A 13,872-nucleotide genomic window follows, 5' to 3' on the forward strand; every position below is an offset into this window, starting at 1 on the left:
CATAGGAAAAAAAAATGTACAGAGAGCCAGGAAATACGAGAGGATGCTCAAACACTGTCCCATAATTTAAAAGGGTAGGGGATTAGACTTTTCATATATCATATTGGCAAAAATTTAGAGGTTTGGCCATATCTCTTAGACTTGGCAAGAGTTTAGAAAAACAGGTTGTGGGATGGCAAATTAGTGCAGTGTTTTTAGAAAGCATTTGGCAATATCTAACAAATTATAAAAGGCATATATCCATTGACCCAGGAATTCCAGAGATGGACATGTTCCAGAATGTTCTTTTTAGGCTTGTTTGTAACATTAAGAATATGGCATAATAATTTTTGAGTACTCACTGTGTTCCAAGGACTGTTCTAAGCATTTCACATATAGTTATCTCCTGTACTTCACAGAGCAACCCTATGAAGTGGTCGTTATCATCCTATTTCAATTTATAAGTGGGGAAATTAGCTGATAACTTCCCCCAAGAACCCATAGCCAGTAAGTGGCAGAGCTAGGAATTTACCCCAGAGCTGTACATTTAATTATTATGCTAGACTGTCATTTTGAACAACTTAATGTCTATAAAAGTAGAGAATGAGTTGCATAAATATGGTATTCGAAATTCTGCACTATACAGCCCTCCTACTGTAAACAACTATAAGACTGGACAAACCATGTGAAGCTACTATTTGGGGATATTGTACGAGAGGTGGTGCAAGGTTGTGGTCCCCAAGCGAAAGGAGGCGTACAAAGTGAACTCCACTGTCTCCCTGGCTTTCTGCCCAATGGCACTTTCTGATGTCATAGTGAGATGGAATCTAAGCAGAGCACAGCAGAGAACGGCTACTGAGTCCCCAGCACTGGGAGAGAGAACAGGTCCTATTATCCAGGATCAGAAGACCTCACTAAGTACTCCGAGCATTCAGTCGAGACCCCAGCAAGGCCAAGCATTAGGAGTTGGGCTACTCTAACCCTAGATCATGTGCCACTCTAAACGTTTCCACTCAAGCTGACAAATAGGCCTCAAAAGAATCAAGCTTATCTGCCAGTAATTTAACTCTTGGGCATAACAAAACACAAATTCCTTTAAAGGAAGGCAACAAAATCCTGACACTGAAGAAAATTTAGCATTCGCAATGTCTAGCATAAAATGTAAAATTGCTAGACATGAAAAAAATTAGGAAAATGTGACCCATAACCAGATTAAAAAAAAAAAAAGGCAATAGAAATTGATCCCAGATAATAGAGATGTTGGAAAGAGCAAAGAACTTTTAACCAGCTATTATAAATGTACTTAAGGATTTAAAGGAAAAGATTAACATACTGGGTAAACAGATGGATAAGTTCACTAAAGGAGTAGAAACCATTTTTAAAAACCTGGAAGTTCTAGAACTGAAATATATAGCATCTGAAACATAGATCCGTTGGGCAGAATTAATAGTAAATTAGAAACGGCAGAAGGAAAGATCAGTGAAATTGAAAAATAGGAATTATCCAGAGTGATGCTCACAGGAGAGGAAAAAAAGTCTGAAAAAAGAACAATGACCATCGGACAATATCGAATGATCTAATACATGTATGATTGCAATCCTAGACTAAGAAGAGAGAAAGATTGGAGTAGGAAAAAATTAAAGAAATAATGGCCAAAACGTTTTGAAATTTGAAGAAAAATATCAATTCATAGATCCTAGAAGCTCAATGAACCCCATGCAGGGAAAATACAAAGAAAATCACGCCTAGACACATCACAGTCAAATTGCTACAAATAAAGACAAAAATCTTAAAAGTACCTGGAGAAGAAAAGATACAGTATAGACAGGAGAACAACACTAAGAATTATCACTGATTTTTTACCGTAAATATAAATCTACAAATACCAAAAAAAAAGAAAAAAGAAAAACAACTGAATTAGAACTAATAAGTGAAATTAGCAAGGTCACAGGATACAAGGTCGATATATAAAACTCAACTGTAATTCTATGTAGTAGCAGTGAAAAAGTAGAAAAATGAAATTTAAAACTACCGTTTACAGTAGCACGAAACGCGTGAAATATTTCGGGATATCTTTTAAGGAAAGATATACAGAGTCTCTATACTGAAAATTATTTGACTGCTCCATGCGAATGCCTTTTCAAACCTAATGTCGACATGGAATCTTCGGATCTTTCATCCCTACGTCCACTCCACACCCCCATCTCGGTAACGGTATCATCATCTACTCAGCTGCTCGAGCCAAAGGCTGGGAATCTCCCTTGATTTCTCTTATTCCTTCCTCAGCACTGCTACCCCTGGCCCAGCACGTCCAGTTCATTAGTAGGTCTTAAGTCTCCCTCCCAGAGCTTCTGAATTTGGCCACTTCTCTACATCTCCATCACTTCCGCCCTTATTGAAGCCATTTCTTTCGCCTGAACTATTACGACAGTCTCCCACCTGGGCTCCCGGTTTCCATTCTTGCCCCTTCATAACCCATACTTTATACATAAGCCAAAGTAATGTTTAAAACAAAAAATGAGCCAGACCATTCCTCTCTCTTAACGCCTTATATAAACGCCTTAGCGAGACCCTTGAGATCTTGAGTGATCTGGCCACGGCTTCCCTCTCAAACCTCATTTACCACTAGTCCCCACTCAGTCACTCTACACTCCAGCCACTCTCTTTCTTCTTGCACTTAAACATTTCAAATTCACCACCATCCTGTTGTTCTCTCTTCTTGGAATGCTTCCCCCTCAAATTTTTATAAGTCTGCTCCTTCTTATCAGTTCACAGCTTAAATAAACGTGCTTGTCTCAGAGAGGCAGGCCTTCCTGCAATGTTCAGATTAGATTAGAGATTGGCAAGAAGAGAAAACACAGAGGGGGCGGGGGAGAGAGAGGGAAGAGGAGAGAGAGAGAGAGACAGAGAGAGAGAGAGAGAGAGACATGTATCCTATACATCCCTAACTTATTCAACCAGTGATATAGGATTTGTAGGAAGTAGTATGCTACTGAGAACAGTTCATCTGTCTCGACCTCTCCCTTGCTCCCTGATCCCTCTGCCCGAGAAGGATCCTACCAGCATTGAGGAGGAAGCCAGATTCTTGCCATATCACTGCTTTTTTAAACTCAGGCTTGCGTCGCCAGGCAGGAGGGCTGCACCAACAATCGTGTGCTTCCATTTCAGGGCACCTTTACACACATGGGCTCCGCTGGTCCTTAACGGTGCTCAACACCAGCGGGGCCACATCTTCGTCTAGCAGAGATGAACCGCATCTTTGCTTTCAGCTCCCTAATGTTCCACACAGCCTCTCTCCCCGTGGTACCCTATTCCTGCCCTCTGCCGGTTCCTCTCTGTTGCCCATTTCTGTTCCTTCACGGCAGTTATCACTCTCTGATGTTATTTATTTGTGTAGCTGTCTCCCCCACTAAACTATAAGGACAACGAGAGCAAGAGCTTTCCTTTCTCGTTCGCAGCTGTACTTCCAACACGTAGAACAGTGCTTGGCGTAGAATGGATAGTCAATAAATACTTGTTGAATGGACGGGTGGGTTACCTCCCACCTCCGGTCTTGCTGGCTTTAATTCCCTTTCCCCCCGTAGCAAGTTTCCCGGCTTCTCATTGACCTTGAGATAAAGCCTAACTCTGCCATAACCTGCAAGGCCCTTCGCGAGCTATGCTTGCTTGCCCCCTCCAGCCTTATCACTCATTCTTCTCACCTGAAATTCTCCCTTCCACTTCCCCACCCCTGGGCTGTCGCCATGCTCCAGAAGGACTGAACTTCTCTCAGACCCTGGAAACTGCCGAGCTCTCTCTGACTTCCGTTCCTTCAGTAATCTCACTTCCAGAAACCTTTCTGCCATCCTCGCTCCTCAGTCCCCTTTCCCCTAACTCCACGCAACCTTCTTGGCTCTCAGGTCACTGTAGAACCCGTATCCCTCATTAACTCTTAGCCCTTAACTCCTTAGCACTTAACTCACTGCCTTATGGGCGTTATGTATTGGTTGGGTCCTCTCCATACTGGGAGTTCCATGGGACCAGGGGCTATTCCATTTAATTATACATATGTTTACACACACGGATCTTGAAGAACATACCCTGTGCTTAGTAAAGTTGCTTGTTTCTAGGTGGACTACTGGATTTTTCTAATGTGGAGAAAGGAGAACCCTTGTGCACTCTTGGTGGGAATGTAAATTGATACAGTCACTATGGAAAATGGTATGGAGGTTCCTCGAAAAATTAAAACTAGAGCTACCATAGGATCCAGCAATCCCACTTTCTGGGTCTCTATCCAAACGAAAGGAAATCACCATCTCAAAGAGATACTTGCACCCCCATGTTCACTGCAGCAGCATCCACAGTAGCCAAGACATAGAAACAGCCTAAATGTCGGTTGACAGATGCACGGATAGAAAAATGTAGTATGTGTATACATATATATATATGTGTGTGTGTGTGTATATATATATATATATGTATGTATGTATGTGTGTATATATATATACACACACACATATATACAATGTAATATTATTCAGCCATAAAAACAAAGGAAATCCTGTTATTTACAACTTGGATGGACTTTGAGGGCATGATGCTAAGTGAAATAAGTCAGGTGGAAAAAAATAAATACTATATGATCTCACTTACATGTGAAATGTAAAAAAGAAAGGGCAAACTCAAAGAAACAAGAGTAGATTGGTGATAGGCAGAGGTGGAGAGGATGGGAGGAATGGGTACAAACTTCCAGTTATCAGATGAATAAGTTCTGGGATCTAATGCACAGCATGGTGACTATAGCTAAAAATACTGTGTCATATATTTGGAAGTAGCTAAGGGAGTAGTTCTTAAACGTTCTCACCACACACCTTTTCGTGATAATCATTTCACACTATATACATATATCAAATCATCACGTCGTACACCATAAACTTATGCAGGTTATATGTCAAATACATCAATAAAGCTGGGAAAAAAAATAACCAAATTAGCAACTAGATTAAAAAACGAGCAAAAGACTTCAAGAGACACCTCACCAAAGAAGATATAGGGATGGCAAGTAAGCAAAGGAAAAGACGCTGGACATCATATGTAGTTAGTGAACTGCAGAGTAAACGGCAGAACACCACTATGTACCTATTAGAACGGCAAAAAGCCAACACAGATTATATCAAATGTTGGCAAGAATGAGGAGCAACAGGAATTCTTATTCATGACTAGAGGGAATGAAAAATGATACTGCTACTTTACGAGATGTTTTGACAGTTACCTACAAAGTTAAACACAGCCTTACCATACGATCCAGCAATTGTGCGCCTGGGTATTTACCTGATTGAACTGAACGCTTATGTCCACACGAAAATCTGCAATCAATATTTACCATATTGAAACCAATGTTTGGCCTCGTTTATAAATACCAAAAGCTTAAAGCAACCAAGATGTTCTTCATATGTGAATGGACAAACAGACTGATACATCCCAGTAATGGACAGTTTTTCAGTGCCGAAAAGAAATGAGCTATCAAGCCACAAAATCATGTGGAGGAACCTTAAATGCAAGAAGCCAGTCTGAAAAGTACTGTGTCTTCTTCGTCCATTCGGCCTACTGTCACATAGACTGGGTGGCTTATAAACACAGGAATTTATTTCTCATAGTTCTGGAGGCGGGGAAGTCCAAGGTCAATGCACTGGCAGGTTGGGTGTCTGATGAGAGGGTTCTCTTCCTAGACGACTGTGTTTTTGTTCTAACTTCACATGTGGGGTGAGTCGAGGGATCTCTGTGGGCTTTCTTTTTAACCCTTTCCCCCTTTTCCCCAAGAATACACACCGGCGGCGCTTGTGGCTGCAGCGTTTTCCCAGACATAACTCGTGGATTACAGTCCTAACCCGACCACCAAAGTTCACCATGAAATATTTCGCTTTTATTTATATCATTTTCGCATCGCCCTAGTAGATCGATTGTCTTTGGAAACAAATAACATCGTTTTATTTATAGTATTCTGTCTTTTCGTCGTGGTATTCCCATTTACAAAATATAGTCATTCTCAATCGCTGAAAATGTCAGATCCTAGAAAACACAGCATGCCTACGCGAGATGTTAAATGAACGCCGGCAGCGAGCTGCACTTTTTCTTTCTAAACGGGGGTAAAAGGGGTACTAACCTCATTCATGAGGGCTCCACCCTCGTGACCTAATCACCTCCCAGAGTCGCATCTTCAAACTCCCCCGTAGCAAGTTTCCCGGCTTCTCATTGACCTTGAGATAAAGCCTAACTCTGCCATAACCTGCAAGGGCCTTCGCGAGCTATGCTTGCTTGCCCCCTCCAGCCTTATCACTCATTCTTCTCACCTGAAATTCTCCCTTCCACTTCCCCACCCCTGGGCTGTCGCCATGCTCCAGAAGGACTGAACTTCTCTCAGGCCCTGGAAACTGCCGAGCTCTCTCTGACTTCCGTTCCTTCAGTAATCTCACTTCCAGAAACCTTTCTGCCATCCTCGCTCCTCAATCCCCTTTCCCCTAACTCCACGCAACCTTCTTGGCTCTCAGGTCACTGTAGAACCCGTATCCCTCATTAACTCTTAGCCCTTAACTCCTTAGCACTTAACTCACTGCCTTATGGGCGTTATGTATTGGTTGTGTCCTCTCCATACTGGGAGTTCCATGGGACCAGGGGCTATTCCATTTAATTATACATATGTTTACACACACGGATCTTGAAGAACATACCCTGTGCTTAGTAAAGTTGCTTGTTTCTAGGTGGACTACTGGATTTTTCTAATGTGGAGAAAGGAGAACCCTTGTGCACTCTTGGTGGGAATGTAAATTGATACAGTCACTATGGAAAATGGTATGGAGGTTCCTCGAAAAATTAAAACTAGAGCTACCATAGGATCCAGCAATCCCACTTTCTGGGTCTCTATCCAAACGAAAGGAAATCACCATCTCAAAGAGATACTTGCACCCCCATGTTCACTGCAGCAGCATTTACAGTAGCCAAGACATAGAAACAGCCTAAATGTCGGTTGACAGATGCACGGATAGAAAAATGTAGTATGTGTATACATATATATATATGTGTGTGTGTGTGTATATATATATATATATGTATGTATGTATGTGTGTATATATATATACACACACACATATATACAATGTAATATTATTCAGCCATAAAAACAAAGGAAATCCTGTTATTTACAACTTGGATGGACTTTGAGGGCATGATGCTAAGTGAAATAAGTCAGGTGGAAAAAAATAAATACTATATGATCTCACTTACATGTGAAATGTAAAAAAGAAAGGGCAAACTCAAAGAAACAAGAGTAGATTGGTGATAGGCAGAGGTGGAGAGGATGGGAGGAATGGGTACAAACTTCCAGTTATCAGATGAATAAGTTCTGGGATCTAATGCACAGCATGGTGACTATAGCTAAAAATACTGTGTCATATATTTGGAAGTAGCTAAGGGAGTAGTTCTTAAACGTTCTCACCACACACCTTTTCGTGATAATCATTTCACACTATATACATATATCAAATCATCACGTCGTACACCATAAACTTATGCAGGTTATATGTCAAATACATCAATAAAGCTGGGAAAAAAAATAACCAAATTAGCAACTAGATTAAAAAACGAGCAAAAGACTTCAAGAGACACCTCACCAAAGAAGATATAGGGATGGCAAGTAAGCAAAGGAAAAGACGCTGGACATCATATGTAGTTAGTGAACTGCAGAGTAAACGGCAGAACACCACTATGTACCTATTAGAACGGCAAAAAGCCAACACAGATTATATCAAATGTTGGCAAGAATGAGGAGCAACAGAAATTCTTATTCATGACTAGAGGGAATGAAAAATGATACTGCTACTTTACGAGATGTTTTGACAGTTACCTACAAAGTTAAACACAGCCTTACCATACGATCCAGCAATTGTGCGCCTGGGTATTTACCTGATTGAACTGAACGCTTATGTCCACACGAAAATCTGCAATCAATATTTACCATATTGAAACCAATGTTTGGCCTCGTTTATAAATACCAAAAGCTTAAAGCAACCAAGATGTTCTTCATATGTGAATGGACAAACAGACTGATACATCCCAGTAATGGACAGTTTTTCAGTGCCGAAAAGAAATGAGCTATCAAGCCACAAAATCATGTGGAGGAACCTTAAATGCAAGAAGCCAGTCTGAAAAGTACTGTGTCTTCTTCGTCCATTCGGCCTACTGTCACATAGACTGGGTGGCTTATAAACACAGGAATTTATTTCTCATAGTTCTGGAGGCGGGGAAGTCCAAGGTCAATGCACTGGCAGGTTGGGTGTCTGATGAGAGGGTTCTCTTCCTAGACGACTGTGTTTTTGTTCTAACTTCACATGTGGGGTGAGTCGAGGGATCTCTGTGGGCTTTCTTTTTAACCCTTTCCCCCTTTTCCCCAAGAATACACACCGGCGGCGCTTGTGGCTGCAGCGTTTTCCCAGACATAACTCGTGGATTACAGTCCTAACCCGACCACCAAAGTTCACCATGAAATATTTCGCTTTTATTTATATCATTTTCGCATCGCCCTAGTAGATCGATTGTCTTTGGAAACAAATAACATCGTTTTATTTATAGTATTCTGTCTTTTCGTCGTGGTATTCCCATTTACAAAATATAGTCATTCTCAATCGCTGAAAATGTCAGATCCTAGAAAACACAGCATGCCTACGCGAGATGTTAAATGAACGCCGGCAGCGAGCTGCACTTTTTCTTTCTAAACGGGGGTAAAAGGGGTACTAACCTCATTCATGAGGGCTCCACCCTCGTGACCTAATCACCTCCCAGAGTCGCATCTTCAAACTCCATCACGCCGGAGATTAGGTCTCAACGTATGAATTTGGGAGAGACACGAATATTTAGTACATAGCATACTGCATGATTCCAATTAGATGACATTCTGGACAAGGCAAAATAGTAGAAGCAGTAAGATGATCAGTGGTTGCCAGGGCTTCGCAGGGAGAGAGAGATGAATAGACCACAGCGCAGGGACTGGGCTGCGGTCTCAAACACCAGACAGAACGTTCAGGCTGTTATTGTGCTGGAAGAGAGATATCTCAGGTCTATTCGAGAGAAGAAAACAAACAACAAACCCTATATGTTCGATTTCAGTTCACTTTTGCAGTAGTAATGAGAAGTACAATTTATGAACTAAAACTCTCTTCTCCATCAGTCATGCTTTCTAATTTTAACGTTTTATGATTATATTTAGTTTTTAGAACATACATGCATTCATATGGATCAAAATTCAAAAGGTCCGAAAAGGAATACAGTGAAAATTCTCTCGCTCGTCCCTACCACTGACCCAGTGTTCCCTCCACTCCGATCACCCTACCCCGCCCAGGCAAACAGTGTAACCAGCAAAGAAGTCTATCCAGGGATGCTCTGCGTGTTTATGTTGGCTTTTTCTGCATGTGAAATCATTCCAAAACTTAGTGGCTTAACACAAGCATTTGTATTTGCTTAAAGTTCCAGGAGCCAGCTGGGCGGTTCTTATCCAGGCTTGCTCTGCGAGGTGGATGCTCTAGAATGGCCCGAGTCACAAGTCTGACAGTTGACAGGCTTTTTGGACTCAGGAGTCTCCCCACGTCTAGAAGTTGGCTCCACGTCAGCTGGTATGACAGCCACACACCTCTCATCACGCAGCAAGTTAGTCCAGCCTCATGTGATGGCAGAAGACTTCCCAGAAGTAAAAGAGGGCACACTCCAAAGCACGAGCACTTTTCAAGCCTCTGCCTTCATTACATTTGCTAATGAATCTTTGGCCAAAGCAAATTAAATCAAAGCAAATGGCCAAGTCCAGATGCAAGGGTCCTGGAGAAACAGACTTCATTCCTTGATAGAAAGAGCTGCAAAGTCACATTGCAAAGGGTGCACATGCAAGGATGAGAAGACCACGTGGCATTTTTTTGCGGTCCATCGCATATGTTTGTGAATATATGTATATATGCGTGTGTGTGTGTGTGTGTGTGTATATATATATATATATATATATATATATATATATATATATATATATACTTTTTCCTATTTTTTTACATAAATGGTAGCATATTGTATGGATCTTTGTAAATATTTAAAACTCGTTTTACAAACCTTGATGTCTAACAAAACAAAAGTTTTGTTCTTTTAGATAGTAAAGACTGATTGCAGTCGAGCAATTCGACAAGAGTTGTTCTCTCTTTCTGACAAATGGTAGGAAGAGCAAATGGAGGGATCTGTCGTTTATGGTAGAGAACGGAACCGACTTGACTTTAATTTGACCTGTTCTTTTGCCCGAGTTGAATGATCAGCTAATCAAGGATCTTGGTATAATTCCCTAAGATTGCAAAGTCAGCTTCTCGCAGAAGTACCCACACGGTCTCCAAATCATCAAAATATTTTTTGGTCCAAGGATTTCCTTCATAATCTCCATTTAGTTAGAGCCGATCACCTTCTTGAAGGAAAACTCATTTTTGCAGTTATCCTTTGTCCAAAAGGAGGCTCGTATTGTCCTGCTTCGGGTCTCGAATGTCACCTTTTCTGGAAGGCCTTCTCACCCAGTATACAGGATACCCCCATTCCAACTCCTGGCCTCCCCACCCCTTTTACAGCTTTGCTCTTCCCCGTGAGCTCCATCAGCACTGATACAGTCATCAGTCTGTTTGTTTGTCATCCATCTACGCCTAACTCTAGGAGGGCAGGGACTTTTCCTTATTTATTCCTGTATTCTCCAGCACCTAGCTCAGTGACTGGCACAAAAAGGCCCTTACTAAGTATTTATTAAATAAGTGAAAATAATCGATATTTCCACACATTCATTACCTTTCTAAGCCCAATTAACTCCTCTTTAAGATGAAGATTTTTAATACCTCCTTCATCAGCTATCCATGTGAAGTAAACAAATTATGTAAGTACAACACCTCATGTAATGTAAGACATCCAGACGGACAGACCTCCATCGCTCTGTCAATCGGATGTGCTCACAGCCTTCACTTACACAAGGGGCATAAATGTTCATAACACAAGTAGTACCTCCAGTAGGAATTTGAGCTTTGGTGTGGATCAAAACTTTGTAAAAAGAAGGAAGTCAGCTTTTTATAAGGTTAGTCTGGACTTCCTTCCTTGCAGTGTGGCAAATGAAATCCGTGTGTTTGTCTTTCCCGCCTCCTGATACTCCATTAAAATTAGAAACAGAAAACTAAACTCATAATACTGAGAACAACAGGATGGGCCATCAGCAGAACAAGGGATTTCAGTGAATTTCTGGAAGATATAAGGTAGATAAAAATGTCTCGATGGATGAAATGGAACGGAGGAAGCCACAGCCAAGAATAAAGACACCGTGAGCCTGCCAGGCAGCATCCCAGAGAGTAGGGTACCTCTGGACAGGGGGTGAGTGTGAGACGGAAGGCCATGTCGAGGATTAATGAAAGTCTATTTGGTGAACAGCTGCACCCATCAGCTGCTCACATTCCATACCGACCCCCCTTTACCCCTACTCCCGTGCCTGTAGATAGCCAGCCATGTGGCCAAAAATCCAGGAGGACTATCCTCCAAAGAAACTGAATGAACTGCAGCTAAAGTGTGTATTGACATCCCAGAGGAGCACCCTCTCCATCTTGCCGTTTAAGGTTTTCTGCAACCCAAAGGCTAGCTCCTTGCCCATTCATCTCACGCAGATCAGCAGGCCTTACCCAGGTATGCAGATGGACCAGGCAGGAGAGAGGTTTTTTGGGGAAAGAGGAAGTACCCAGTGGCTGCTAGGACAATCAACCTTGCCTCCATTAATAAATGTAAAACATCAGCCAAGGATAAAAAGACCAGCAGCATGGAAGAGGAAAACAAACCACTCTGAACAGAGAGCCAAAGCCAGTCATTCACTCAGGCCTGAGCCAGGCTTCTTAGAGAAGAAGACAGACAACAGGGAAAGCAGAAGCAAAGGAAAGAGAGGAGACGCTTGGAAAGCAGGTCCACCTGCCCTCAGGGGAGCAGGAACGAGTCAGATCAACCCCTCGCTCATCCTGGAGGGGAAAGGGGAAGACTGCGCAGAGAGCGTGTGTCTGAGGGGCTCTTAGATGGCAGGACAGTTAACTTTATGGGTCGACTCGACTGTGCCATGGTGCCCAGATATTAGGTCAAGCAGTATTCCGGATGTTTCCATGAGGGTGTTTTTGGTGATATTAACGCTTAACTAGTGGACTTTGAGTAAAGCAGATGGCCTTCTGTAATGTGAGTGGGCCTCGTCCATTCAGCTGAAGGCCCGAATAGAACAAAGACTGACCTCTGCCGAGCAAGAGGGAATCCTGCCAGCAGACGGCCTTCGGACCTGAACTTGGATGAGTCTGAGAGTCTAGTCCCTTCTATGAGTCTCCAGCCTGCCCACCCCGCAGATTTTGGAGTTACCAGCCTTCATTATCATGGGAGACAATTCCTTAAAACAATTCTTTCTCTGTCTGTCTGTCCGTCTGTCCATCTGTCTGTCTGTCCGTCTGTCTCTCTCTCTCTCTCTCTCTCTCTCTCTCTCTCTCTCTCTCTCTCACACACACACACACACACACACACACACACACACACACACCCCACATTTCCCGTTCGGCTCTCTGACTAATACAGTCTCTGGGCCTCTCCAAGGGAGCTCATAGAAAAGAAAGGTGTTTGCCTGTAGATATAAGAAGGGCAGCTGTGGACTGAGTTGAGAGAGTCATTCTACGCTGAGGGGGCAGAAATCAAGTCAGAGAATTTCTTGTCACAAGAGAGACGACTTGAGAGCGAGTCAAGTGCAAACACTGAAGTCTCATCTCTGCCATTTTCCTGCTGGGAGCCTTGGGCACTAAGCTGAGCGCTGGCAAAATGGTGATGAACAAACTCTAAAGAAGAAGACATTAAAGCCATGATTGATTGATCACGAATGTGCCAAATGTGGCCAAGGAGAAAGAAGTGTGGGTGCGAAGGGTATTGAGAGGACATGCCTGGTCGGGAGGTCAGGGAGGGTTTCTCTGAGGAAGTGATACTTAGCTAAGATCCAAAGGAGGGTTAAGAGTCACCTGGGAGCGGCGAGAGCCATCCAGGTAGAGTGAACAGCATGTGGGAAAGCCCAGGATACGCAGAGCTGAGAAGGCCAGTGTGGCTGACATGAGCGAAGGACAGAGTGGTAGAGTTGAAACCAGAGAGATAAGCAGGCGAGGTGGGTAGAATCTTGCAGGTCAGCATCAGGAGGGTGGACACTATTTTAAGGCACATGGTCACGGATATTCTGCTTATTCGTTGTCAGTTTCTTTTCTCTCTCCATTCTTCATTTGGAACCAGTTTCTATTGCTACATCTTCAAACTCACGGATCTTTTTTTCTGAGGGTCTAATCAGCTGCTTATCGGATCTAGTGTAGTTTCTGCCTTAGATGTTGTAGTTTTCGTCTCTAGAAGTTCCGTGTGGGTCTTTTTGTTATAGCTTTCATTTCTCTTCTCATCTCGTTTCTGTTTTCCTCCAGCTTCTTGAACATGCCGAGCATATTTCTGATAGCTCGTTTATATCCTTGTCTGATAACTTCATTATCTCTGTCAATACTGGATCTGTCTCTATTCATCAGTGTTCTTTCGGCCCACGAGCCCTATTTGCTGCTGCTTTACGTGCGTGGTAATATCTGATTAGCTGCCAGACATCATCACGTTTACACTGATAGATGATAGATTGTATTGTATTAATTTAAGTTGTGTAGGGCTTTGTTCTGACATGCAGTTGGTTACTTGGAATCAGTCTGATTTTTTTTGAGTCTTGCTTTTAAGCTGTGTTAGGGTAGGTCCATAGCGGCCTTTCATCCAGGGCTCATTCATTCCCACGGCTAAGATGTGAGGTCTTTCCACGTTGGTTCCTGAACCATTCTCAGCCTT

This window comes from Pteropus vampyrus, unplaced genomic scaffold, assembly GCF_000151845.1.
Source record: "Pteropus vampyrus isolate Shadow unplaced genomic scaffold, Pvam_2.0 Scaffold144, whole genome shotgun sequence".
NCBI classification, from domain to species: Eukaryota; Metazoa; Chordata; class Mammalia; order Chiroptera; family Pteropodidae; genus Pteropus; species Pteropus vampyrus.